This window comes from Nomascus leucogenys, chromosome 15 (genome assembly GCF_006542625.1).
Source record: "Nomascus leucogenys isolate Asia chromosome 15, Asia_NLE_v1, whole genome shotgun sequence".
NCBI lineage: Eukaryota > Metazoa > Chordata > Mammalia > Primates > Hylobatidae > Nomascus > Nomascus leucogenys.
The window spans coordinates 2,198,656-2,212,021 of NC_044395.1; the positions used below are offsets into that span (position 1 = coordinate 2,198,656).

Below are 13,366 nucleotides of genomic sequence, written 5' to 3' on the forward strand. Positions count from 1 at the left end.
TGAGTTCTAGTGTTTGTGAGCAAAATGAGTTCTTTTTGTGGTAAGATGAGAAATGAAAGAGGGGAAGGCATGGCTCAGCAGGAGCCAGCAAGACAGCAGCTTAGCGTGGCCACTTTCCTAGGAATGACAGCTCCTGTGCTTAGCTAGGCAGGGCTGCATGAACAACACCAAGGGCACTCTCCAGGGCTCTGCCACACAGAAGCCTGGGACATTCCAGCAGCACCGTGTCTGTCTGAGTTCTTTTCTTCCCCCTCTTATTCTGTATTAATCAGTAGCTCCTTTCAGATGTTTACAACTCATTACATCAGATGTAGTCATTCTATGCATCACTAACAGTATCTCCCTAAAGATGCCCTCAGATAGCTAGCTCTTCCTGGACTTCTCATTTAAAAGAACATTTTGATCATAAGAAGCCACAACGCATAGTGGAAAGAGCATCACTTTTCAAATTAGGCAAATGTGGGCACAATCTTAACTCCACCACTTACTAGCTGTGTACCTCAAGAAATCTGGATCTCAAATCCCTCCTGTAATATATTAATATGTATAATTAGTACTATTACTAAAATGAAAATAGTATTGAGTAGACTAAATGATTTAATCAATGTAAAGGCCTTGAATAATGGGGGCCTGGCAAGATGGCCGAATAGAAACAGCTTCAGTCTGCGGCTCCCAGCAAGACCAACACAGAACGCAGGCCATTTCTGCATTTTCAACTGAGGTACCCAGTTCATCTCATTGGGACTGGCTAGACAGTGGGTACAGCCCATGGAGGGCAAGCAGAAGCAGGGTGGGGTGTCGCCTCACCCGGGAAGCACAAGGGTTCAGGGAACTCCCTCCCCTAGCTAAGGGAAGCCATGAGGGACTGTGACACGAGGGACGGTGCTATCTGGCCCAGATACTATGCTTTTCCCATGGTCTTCACAACCTGCTGACCAGGAAATTCTTTCAGGTGCCTACACCACCAGGGCCCTGGGTTTCAAGCACAAAACTGGGTGGCTGTTTGGGCAGACACTGAGCTAGCTGCAGGTGTATTTTTTTGTACCCCAGTGGCACGTGGAACACCAATGAGACAGGACCATTCACTCCCCTGGAAAGGGGGCTGAAGCCAGGAAGCCGAGTGGGCTTGCTCAACAGATCCCACCCCCATGGAGCCCAAAAATGCTAAGATTCACTGGGTTGAAATTCTCGCTGCCAGGACAGTACTCTGAAGTTGACCTGGGACTCTCGAGCTTGTTGGGGGGATAGGCGTCCACCATTACTGAGGCTTGAATAGGCGGTTTTCCCTTCACAGTGTAAACAAAGCCACAAGGAAGTTTGAACTTGGTATAGAACCCACTGCAATGCAGCAAAGCCGCTGTAGCCAGACTGCCTCTCTAGATTCCTCCTCTCTGGACAGGGCATCTCTGAAAGAAAGGCAGCAGCCCCAGTCAGGGGCTTACAGATAAAACTACCATCTCCCTGGGACAGAGCACTTGGGGAAGGGGCAGCTGTGGGTGCAGCTTTAGCAGACTTAAACGTTCCTGCCTGCCAGGTCTGAAGAGAGCAGTGGATCTCCCAGCACAGGGGTCAGGCTCTGACCTGGGGGGACACACTGCCTCCTCAAGTGGGTCCCTGACCCCTATGCCAGGTCTGAAGAGAGCAGTGGATCTCCCAGCACAGGGGTCAGGCTCTGACCTGGGGGGACACACTGCCTCCTCAAGTGGGTCCCTGACCCCTATGTCTCCTGTCTGGGAAACAACTCCCAGCAGGGGTCGGAAGACACCTCATACAGGAGAGCTCCAGCTGGCATCTTGGTGGGTGCCCCTTTGGGATGAAGCTTCCAGAGGAAGGAGCAGGCAGCAATCTTTGCTGTTCTGCAGCTCCTGCTGATGATACCCAGGGAAACAGAGTCTGGAGTGGACCTCCAGCAAACTCCAGCAGACCTAGAGAAGAGAGGCCCGACTGTTAGAAGGAAAATAAACAAACAGAAAGTGATAGCATCAACATCAACATAAAAGATGCCCACGCAAAAACCCATCTGAAGGTCACCAACATCAAAGACCAGAGGTAGATAAATCCATGAAGATGAGGAAAAACCAGTGCAAAAAGGCTGAAAATTCCAGAAACCAGAGTGCCTCTTCTCCTCCAAAGGACCACAACTCCTCACCAGCAATGGAACAAAACTGGATGGAGAATGAGTTTGATGAATTGACAGAAGTAGGCTTCAGAAGGTGGGTAATAACAAATTCCTCCAAGCTAAAGGAGTATGTTCTAACCCAACGCAAGGAAGCTAAGAACCTTGATAAAAGGTTACAGGAACTGCTAACTAGAATAACCCGTTAAGAGAAGAAGATAAATGATGTGATGGAGCCGAAAAACACAGTATGAGAACTTCGTGAAGCATACACAAGTATCAATAGCTGAATCGATCAAGCAGAAGAAAAGATATCAGAGACCAAAGATCAACTTAATGAAATAAAGTATTAAGACAAGATTAGAGAAAAAAGAATAAAAAGGAACGACCAAAGCCTCCAAGAAATAAGGGACTATGTGAAAACACTAAACCTACGTTTGATAGGTGTATCTGAAAGTGATGGGGAAAATGGAACCAAGTTGGAAAACATACTTTATGATGTTATTCAGTAGAACTTCCCCAATCTAGAAAGACAGGCCAACATTCAAATTAAGGAAATACAGAGAACACCACAAAGATACTCCTCGTGAAGAGTAACCCCAAGACACATAATCACCAGATTTACCAAGGTTGAAATGAAAAAAAAAAAAAAAAAAATGTTAAGGGCAGCCAGAGAGAAAGGTCGGGTTACTCACAAAGGGAAGCCCATCAGACTAACAGCAGATCTCTCTGGAGAAACCCTACAAGCCAGAAGAGAGTGGGGGCCAATATTCAACATTCTTAAAGAAAAGAATTTTCAACCCAGAATTTCATATCCCGCCAAACTAAGCTTCACAAGCAAAGGACAAATAAAATCCTTTACAGACAAGCAAATGCTGAGGGATTTTGTCACCACCAGTCCTGCCTTACAAGAGCTCCTGAAGGAAGCACTAAATATGGAAAGGAAAAACCGGTACCAGCCACTGCACAAACATACCAAAATATAAAGGCCATCGACACTATGAAGAAACTGCATCAACTAATGGGCAAAATAACCAGTTAGCATCATAATGACAGGATCAAATTCACACATAACAATATTAATCTTAAATGTAAACAGGCTAAATGCCCCAATTAAAAGACACAGACTGGCAAATTGGATAGAGTCGAGACCCATCAGTGTGCTGTATTCAGGAGACCCATCTCACGTGCAAAGACACACATAGGCTCAAAATATAGGGATGGAGAAATATTGCCGAGAAAATGAAAAGAAAAAAAAAAGCAGAGGTTGCAATCCTAGTCTCTGATAAAAAAGACTTTAAACCGACAAAGATAAAAAAAAGCAAAGAAGGGCATTACATAATGGTAAAGGGATAAATGCAACAAGAAGAGCTAACTATCCTAAATATATATGCACCCAATACAGGAGCACTCAAATTAATAAAGCAAGTTCTTAGAGACCTCCAAAGAGACTCAGACTCCCACACAATAAGAGGGGGAGATTTTAACACTCCACTGTCAATATTAGACAGATCAATGAGACAGAAAATTAACAAAAATATTCAGGACTTGAACTCAGCTCTGGACTAAGTGGACCTAATAGACATCTACAGAACTCTCCACCCCAAATCAACAGAATAGACATTCTTCTCAGCACCACATAGCACTTGTTCTAAAATTCACCTCATAATTGGAAGTAAACACTCCTCAGCAAATGGAAAAGAATGGAAATCATAATCAACAGTCTCTCAGACCACAGTACAATCAAATTAGAACTCAGGATTAAGAAACTCACTCAAAACTGCACAACTACGTAGAAACTGAACAACCTCCTCCTGAATGACTACTGGGTAGGTAAAAAAATTAAGGAAGAAATAAATAACTTCTTTGAAACCAATGAGAACAAAGACACAACATACAAGAATCTCTGGGACACAGCTAAAGCAGGGTTTAGAGGGAAATTTATAGAATTAAATTCCCACATGAGAAAGTGGGAAAGATCTAAAATTGGCATCCTCATATCACAATTAAAAGAACTAGGGAAGCAAGAGCAAACAAATTCCAAAGCTAGCAGAAGGCAAGAAATGACTAAGATCAGAGTAGAACTGAAGAAGATAGAGACACGAAAAACCCTTCAAAAAAATCAATGAATCCAGGAGCTGGCTTTTAGAAAAGATTACCAAAATAGATAGATTGCTAGCCAGACTAATAAGGAAGAAAAGAGAGAAGAATCAAAGAGACGATAAAAAATGATAAAGGGGATATCACCACTGATCCCAAAGAAACACAAACTACCCTCAGAGAATATTATAAACACCTCTACACAAATAAACTAGAAAATCCAGAAGAAATGGATAAATTCCTGGACACATACACCCTCCCAAGACTAAACCAGGAAGTAGTCAAATCCCTGAATAGGCCAATAACAAATTCTGAAATTGAGGCAGTAATTAATAGCCTACTAACCAAAAAAAGCCCAGGACCAGAGAGATTATCAGCCCAATTCTACCAGAGGTGCAAAGAGGAGCTGGTACAATTCCTTCTAAAACTATTCCAAACAATAGAAAAAGAGAGACTCCTCCCTAATTCATTTTATGAGGCCAGCATAATCCTGATACCAAAACCTGGCAGAGACACAACAAAAAAAGAAAATTTCAGGCCAATATCCCTGATGAACATCGATGCAAAAATCCTCAATAAAATACTGGCAAACTGAATCCAGCAGCAAATCAAAAAGCTTACCCACCATGATCAAGTTGGCTTCATCCCTGGTATGCAAGGCTGGTTCAACATACACAAATCAATAAATGTAATCCATCACATAAACGGAACCAATGACAAAACCACATGATTATTTCAATAGATGCAGAAAAGGGCTTTGACAAAATTCAACCCCCCTTCATGCTAAAAACACTCAATAAATTAGGTATTGATGGAGTGTATCTCAAAATAATAAAAGCTGTTTATGACAAACCCACAGCCAATATCATACTGAATGGGCAAAAGATGGAAACACTCCCTTTGAAAACTGGCACAAGACAAGGATGCCCTCTCTCATCACTCCTATTTAACATAGTATTGGAAGTTCTGGCCAGGACAATCAGGCAACAGCAAGAAATAAAGGGTATTCAAATAGGAAGGGAGGAAGTCAAAATGTCTCCGTCTGCAGATGACATGATTGTGTATTTAGCAAACACCATCGTTTAAGCCCAAAAACTCCTTAAGCTGATAAGCAACTTCAGCAAAGTCTCAGGATACAAAATCAATGTGCAAACACCACAAGCATTCCTATACACCAATAATAGACAAACAGAGAGCCAAATCATGAGTGAACTCCCATTCACAATAGCTACAAAAAGAATAAAATACCTACGAATCCAACTTACAGGGGATGTGAAGGACCTCTTCAAGAAGAACTACAAACCACTGCTCAAGGAAATAAGAGAGGACAGAAATGGAAAATCATTCCATGCTCATGGATGGGAAGAATCAATATTGTGAAAATGGCCATACTGCCCAAAATAATTTATAGATTCAATACTATTCTCCTTAAGCTACCATTGACTTTCTTCACAAAATTAGAAAAAACTACTTTAAATTTCATATGGAACCAAAAAAGAGCCCGTATAGCCAAGACAATCCTAAGCAAAAAGAACAAAGTTGGAGGCATCATGTTACCTGACTTCAAACTATACTAGAAGGCTACAGTAACCAAAACAGCATGGTACTGGTACCAAAACAGATATATAGACCAATGGAACAGAACGGAACAGAGCCCTCAGAAATAACACCACACAGCCATAACCATCTGATCTTTGACAAACCTGACAAAAACAAGCAATGGGGAAAGGATTCCCTATTTAATAAATGGTGTTGGGAAAACTGGCTAGCCATATGCAGAAAATTGAAACTGGACTGCTTCTTTACACCTTATACAAAGATTAACTCAAGATAAATCAAAGACTCAAATGTAAGACCTAAAACCATAAAAAAAAGCTAGAAGAAAAACTAGGCAATACCATTCAGGACATAGGCATGGACAAAGACTTCATGACTAAAACACCAAAAGCAATGGCAACAAAAGCCAAAATTGACAAATGGAATCTAATTAAACTAAAGAGCTTCTGCACAGCAAAAGAAACTATCATCAGAGTGAACAGGAAACCTACAGAATGGGAGAAAATTTTTGCAATCTATTAATCTGACAACAGGCTAATATCCAGAATCTACAAGGAACTTAAACAATTTTACAAGAAAAAAACAGCAACATCAAAAACTGGGCAAAGGATATGAACAGACACTTCTCAAAAGAAGACATTTATGCAGCTAACAAACATATGAAAAAAAGCTCATCATCACTGGTCATTAGAGAAACGCAAATCAAAATCACAATGAGATACCATCTCACACCAGTTAGAATGGCAATCATTAAAAAGTCAGGAAACAACTGATGCTGGAGAGGATGTGGAGAAATAGGAACGCTTTTACAGTGTTGGTGGGACTGTAAATTAGTTCAACCATTGTGGAAGGCAGTGTGGTGATTCCTCAAGGGTCTAGAACCAGAAGTACGATTTGACCCAGCAATCCCATTACTGGGTATATACCTGAAGGATTATATATCATTCTACTATAAAGACACATGCACACGTATGTTTATTGCGGCACTGTTCACAATAGCAAAGAGTTGGAACCAACCCAAATGCCGATCAATGATAGACTGGATAAAGAACATGTGGCACATATGCACCATGGAATACTATGTAGCCATAAAAAAGGATGAGTTCATGTCCTTTGGAGGGACATGGATGAAGCTGGAAACCATTATTCTCAGCAAACTAACACAGGGACAGAAAACCAAACACCACATGTTCTCACTCATAAGTCAGAGTTGAACAATGAGAACATATGGGCACAGGGAGGGGGACATCACACATCAGAGCCTGTCTGTGGGTGGGGGGGAGCAAGGGTAGGAATAGCATTAGGAGAAATACCCAATGTAGATGATGGATTGATGGGTGCAGCAAACCACCATGGCACATGTTTACCTATGTAACAAACCTGCATGTTCTGCACACGTATCCCAGAACTTAAAGTATAATAAAAAAAGAAAAAGAAAAAAGAAGACCTTGAACAGGTTCTGGTTCTTAGTAGGGCATTCTATAAATTATATATTGGAGTTAATTAACATAGAAGTTACTTAGCCAATTTCCAATATTTTGGAGCCTCATTTTGCAGGTATAGTTTTGATTTCTACATGAGCCATAAATATGTTTGTCATTATATTTCTCATGCTACCAAACACAATATTATATGCATGAAACACAATAAACAGGTTATGAAGTAAATGAGTTACTCTTTTAGGAGCTCTCCTTAGTGCTAAATGTTAACACAGTCACACCTAGGAGCAACATGGCAATGATGTTGATGACGATGATTTTGACGATGTATTATGAAAGGAAATATATGCCTGATAATTTACATGCTCATTGTATGTCTCTCTTTGTCTTTGCTGCCAAGAAACCCTGTTACCTTAGCATTCAGAAATACCATCTCTTAGTTCCACATCTTCAGTTATTTCTCATCTTCTAATCACTTCTCCCTTGGTGCCCGTCTAATGATTCTACTCAGAGTGTTTCAGTATTGGGAGCATCACTAGCATCCGAGTATTTCAAGAACTCGGGAAGAAGGTACCCCCTCTTGTAGGCGTATACATAAAATTAGTACTCTTATAACATGCATTTAATTGACTTACACAACTCACGATTGAACTGCACAGCCGTCACCACCCTGGTCAGGAGGTCATGAGTTGAGTTTGGAGCACAGCAACTGACTGCAAGTAGGCTACCCCTAGCAGGGTTTCTTACAGCCCATTTCTATGATCCCGAGGACAGAGTAGACAGGGGACATGGTGTTCCCTGCATTTTCCTAGCAGCTGGACAGACTTCCTTTTGCAAGCTAAGCTGTCAGCCACTTGCTGTGTGGCACACCTGTTCCGAGGCCACATCACTCTTGTTAAGGGGTGGTGTGCTCCTCACCAGCATTAGCCACACTCTGGAGATGTGTAGAAAACTGTAACTCAGTAACATATACCTGTGTTGTTGCTTTGTTGGTGGTTGTGGCTTTATTTTGGGTGTAAAGGACTTATAAAATGGTGACATATTAATGACCAACTGTGTGAGCTATAGCAAAGCAAGTAACCATTCCATACCTCAGTTTACCTAACTAAAAATATGAGCAGACTTTGACTATATATGATTCTTATTACAGAAATGAATCCATGAACCACACAAATTATTTGTTCACTTAGAATATATTAAGGTCATAATTGTATAGGTAAAACATAGCCCAAATGGCTTTGCCTGCAACTACTCTTTTAAGGACATCTTTTATGTAAGAAATATAGCAACCACTTGCAATATATGGTTCTTTATAGGATCCAAGTTTGAATAAATCAGGTGTAAAATATATGTTTGAAAAAAAACTGGAGAAATTTGAATATCTGTCAGCTAAGTATTGGGTGATGTAAAGGAATGTTTGTTGATTACATTAAGCATGAGGACCACATTGTGTTTCTGTAGAAACATATATAATTTGTAAAGATATATATTAAATATTTATGAAAGAAATGCCATAGTGGGTGTAATTAACTTTAAAATATTGCAGGAAAAAAGATGAAGCAAATATGGCAAAATATTAGCAATTGCTCAGTCTACATGAAGATACATGAGTCTTTCTTATATTTAGGTTGAACCATAGGAAATTGTCAATATTAGACCATTTTGACCTAAAAACAGTAGTTGTCTATGGTTCTATCTTACACTGATTTCAAATTTTCTGTATATTTGAGTTTTTAATTACACATTTCCTAAACATACATTTGTCTGTAAGGAAACTTTCGAATACACAGTGTGGTACAAAGCTTGTCAATGCTTGGTCTTCAGCCCCACTTCTTCAGCAGATTTCTTTCCCTCCCATGCATCCCACCCCTAGAACACTGTGCATGAAGCTTTAGTTGAACTTCCTTATTCTGAACTGCTTGATTTCCAGAAACTAGCCAAGTCATTTCCAATGTCTTTGCTTGAGGTCTTCCTTTCACCCAGCACATCACCCTTTCTTGCATCACTCTGATAGCCACTGACATTCCAAACTCAGCTCATGGTCACATTAATTTTGAAGCCATTTCTGAGCCTGCCCCTCCCCTAGTCACTTACTCTGTGGTCCCCCTATCACCCCTTATCCTCTTTCTCAGGAGAATCTCCCAGTTCTCATTATGTGACATGGTGCCTACTTCTTTAGGGGCTGTTTCTTTGTGATGGAATGTATTAGTCTGTTTTCATTCTGCTGATAAAGATGTATCTGAGACCGGGCAATTAAAAAAAAAAAAGATGTTTAATTGGACTTACAGTTCCATGTGGCTGGCAAGCCTCACAATCATGGTGGAAGGCAAGTAAGAGCAAGTCACATCTTACATAAATGGCACCAAGCAAAGAGAGAGAGAGCTTGTGCAGGGGAAATCCTCTTTTTAAAACCATCAGATCTTGTGAGACTTATTCATTATCATGAGAACAGCACAGGAAAGACTCACCCCCATGATTCAATAAACTCCCATCGGGTCCCTCCCACAACACGTCAGAATTCAAGATGAGATTTGGGTGGGGACACAGCCAAACCATATCATGGAGTAAGTCGCTTAAATACAAGAGCAATACCTTATTAGTCTTTGTGGCTTCTGAAACACCTCTTACCGTTGGAGGCTGATGCCGAAGGGCTGACTTTCTACCTGCTCTGTGCCCTGCAGCTGCACCCTGCTGGCTTCCCTTCCCTCAGTGGAGCTGACACTCTCAGCCTAGGCACAGTAGACCCTGATGGATGCCTGCTTGTTGAATGCATATGCAGAAGTTGGTTGTAAGTTTGACTAGGTCTTCTTTCCAGTTACCACTTAACATGCCTCTTTCTTTGCCTGCTATGAGATAAAATTAAAGTTGATGTGCATGATGGTAACAGATCCCAGGAAGAGAGAGGTAAATGCAAAACCAAAGACACCTAGGAGCTAAAGGATCATTTTCCCCCATTGCGCCTGTAATATATTTTGGCTCAGTGGAAATAATCTTGATGGGTTGGTGGTTAAACAATAGATTATTTGAGCCCTCTTTCCAGTTTCACTTCCTCCAGAGGAAGTTTTCACTGGTCTTACCACCTGAAATGACCTCTTCCTCAACTGAGACTCATAGTTCCTATGTATACCCATCACTGCACTATGTAGATTGATAGGCAGATATGTATATGTAAATCTGTCTATTATCTGTCTACCTATTATCTATATCTATCTGTCTATGTATGTGCAATAATGGGTACACATCTATCTAGATTTAGATTTAGATCCAGATATGTATGTATGTAGGTATGTAACCAGCTAGCTGGCTAACTAGCTAAACAGTACTTGCATACAATGGACACTAAATTTATATTTGCCAAAATAAAGGAAGACAATTATATTTTCATCAGCACTCTCCTAGTGTATTGTTCTTGGACTTTGCATCTCTCATAATTCAGGAATACGTTATGAAAATGAATCAGAATGAGGGAGATACACTTCAAATTAAATGAATTAAATTATTATTTAATTGCTCACTGGGATAAGTGCTCTGAAATGGAAGTACAAAGTGCTGGGAGAATGTATCAGTAGGGTCTCTAAGATAGACTGGGAGCCAGGAAGGAGTATGGCCTCTGTGAGTGCTGTCAGAAAGTCAGAGAGGGAGGGGGAGTAGTGAATGGAGGGCTGGTGGGGCCAGGGTGCAAAGCCTCCTGAGGAAGGTGACCGTGGAATTTATCACACAAACTCATCTCCTATCAACTATACTGAATTTGGGTGCTATAAATTATTACACCAAAAAAACAAATCAAGAGTGGACGTAAAGAGCCAGTAAGGCAGCTATTGCAGTAATCCAGGAAGGATAAGATTAGTGGCTATGATTACAGTAGTGGAGATGGGAATGAAGAAGTGGACAAATTGTTTAGAAGGTGGACTCAACAAGAGCCAACTGAGAGACCTAAAATTCCTCAGGTGCTTATCAGGAAGGAGGCCTGTCTATTATCTATCATCTATCTATCTTTCAATCTATCTTCTCCCAGTTAAAGCTGTAATTGTGGCACCAATTCTAAAAGCTATGCCAGTAAAAGGAGAAAGAGGAGAAAAGGCCATCCAAACTTATAGTGAAACTAATTAAAAAAAAAAAAACATTGAGTAGGTTGGGAGCTAAATTCTTTGTAAGGATTTGGATGGCATGCTAACAAATCTTTAATCAAGGCTCTAGAGGATCAACTTCTACAGATTCTTTATTTTCTCTAGATTTTAGTGGGGGATTTTCCTTATGATTCAGTTCTATTGCAGTGAATTGCATTTCTCTCCAAGGCTCCTCAACAAACAATTTACAGTGTAAATATATTTGTTGGCATGCAAATCACTTTGCATTATGAGTCTTGATTAATATTATAATGTGTTGATGAAAGCCTGTAAGTGGTTCCTGGAACTAAGGTTTCAGACAAAGATGTGCTGTTTGGGTGCAGAATGTTTGTTGAATATTAGATTAGGTTTTTTGTTTTGCTTCTCTCTCTCTTTTAATTTTTTTTTTTAATTTTAAGGAGATGCTTGGTGTGAAGTGGCAACAAACTTCAAAATACACAATTAATTAGCACAACCAATCTATCATCCAAACGGCACAAAAACACTCCTCCCCATGCACATATCATGCTTGATCACACCCAAGCCTGCTTTTGTGTCTGTGGGTCCTTTGGTTCAGCTATTTAGCATCTTGTTTGTTGCCAACATCCTGTCTCTAGAGAAGCATTGTTCTGTAGTATCGCGTGCCTTTTAAGTACTGTGTGTGCATGTGGGTTGATTAGACCATGTGTCTAATTCCCAATCTGCCCACTGAAATGCAGAGATAGTGTTACTGGGCTTTGCTTTTGTGAAGACTGGTTTCTCTTCATTAACAGTTATAAGCACATGTGCTGAGAAACAGAAATGGTGGACTCTCCGCCTTGAGCAGTTCAAGTATTGACTGGCACTTTTCTTTCACACACATAGCCTGAATAAACAGCAATTCAATGGAGGTCTCATAGATACAGAAAATAAGCTGTGATTATGAGCATAGGGCTTTGGATGCCGACGGAACTTGGTTGAATTCCAGTTCTGCCACTCAATAGTTCCCTGACCTTGGCCAAGTTCTCAGAATTTCAGTTTCCTCATTTGGAAAATGGGGCTAATAATTCCTATTTCTTGAAACTGGAGTGAAGATTACACGAGATCACTGATGTAAAATGCTTTCCTGGACTAAAAACAACAACAAAAAGGTGCTAAGTAAATGCAGACTCTTACCATATGCAGATCCTCTGCCTCTGGTCTACCAGTACAAAGACAGTGAATTTAGTATTTGACTGAAATCTCCTCAAGGCTTGTGGGTTTTATCTAGTGGTCTCTAAGCACTTATAATCAAGTTTCTGACTCCCATCCACACTGCAGCACCCTGCTCTAGGTGGATCTGGGGCCGGTGGCAGTGTTTAGAGAGACTTAGAAGCATTCAGAGCATCTCAGGAGCAGAGTCTCACCACCGCTGGAGGAGTGGACACCCAGGGCAGGCAAGGAGTAAACCAAAAATACAGCCAGAGGCCACAAAGAATAAAATGAGACACGGAATGATGGAAGATAGAGGAACTGTGTTTGGTAAAGAAAGGGACAGTGGAGGTTGGATTTTGACCCAAATGAGATACTTAGCCATGATCAGCTTTTGTTCTTGATCTTGAACAAACCTTTTCTTGTTCCGGTTTGTTCATGATCACATTTTGAAGAGATACCACTTGATAATATTTTATCCTCTATCCCCCAAACAACTTGTGAGTTGCTGCAGCCTCTGGGTAGATTATGTCACCCATAAAATTAATGTAGATTAGCCATTCAGAAACATAGAAAATATACCGTGTTAATACCCAGAAAGCAGACCTGGAATGGCTTTGCTGGAAGGGTGGGGTAAATGCCATTGCACTCCAGCCTAGAAGACAGAGTGAGACTCTGTCTCAAAAAAAAAAAAAAAAAAAAAAAAGGTTTTCTTTACAAAGAATGTTCTGTATTGCCAAGGCAAGTATTTGTCAGTAGGTCAGGATTTTTGTTTCAGTATGTTGTCATCTCTTATTTTCTTTTTTCATTAAAATATTGTACGTGGATTTGTACAGAATATTCAAATCCATTTCCATTGCTAGACAAATAGTTATGTG

General features: G+C 40.5%; 1 protein-coding gene across 9 annotated transcripts in view; it reads left to right on the forward strand.

Annotated features, from left to right (window-relative positions):
• OPCML (opioid binding protein/cell adhesion molecule like) overlaps positions 1 to 13,366 on the forward strand; it is a 1,139,289-nt gene that overhangs the window by 791,502 nt on the left and 334,421 nt on the right. The window lies entirely within an intron of this gene.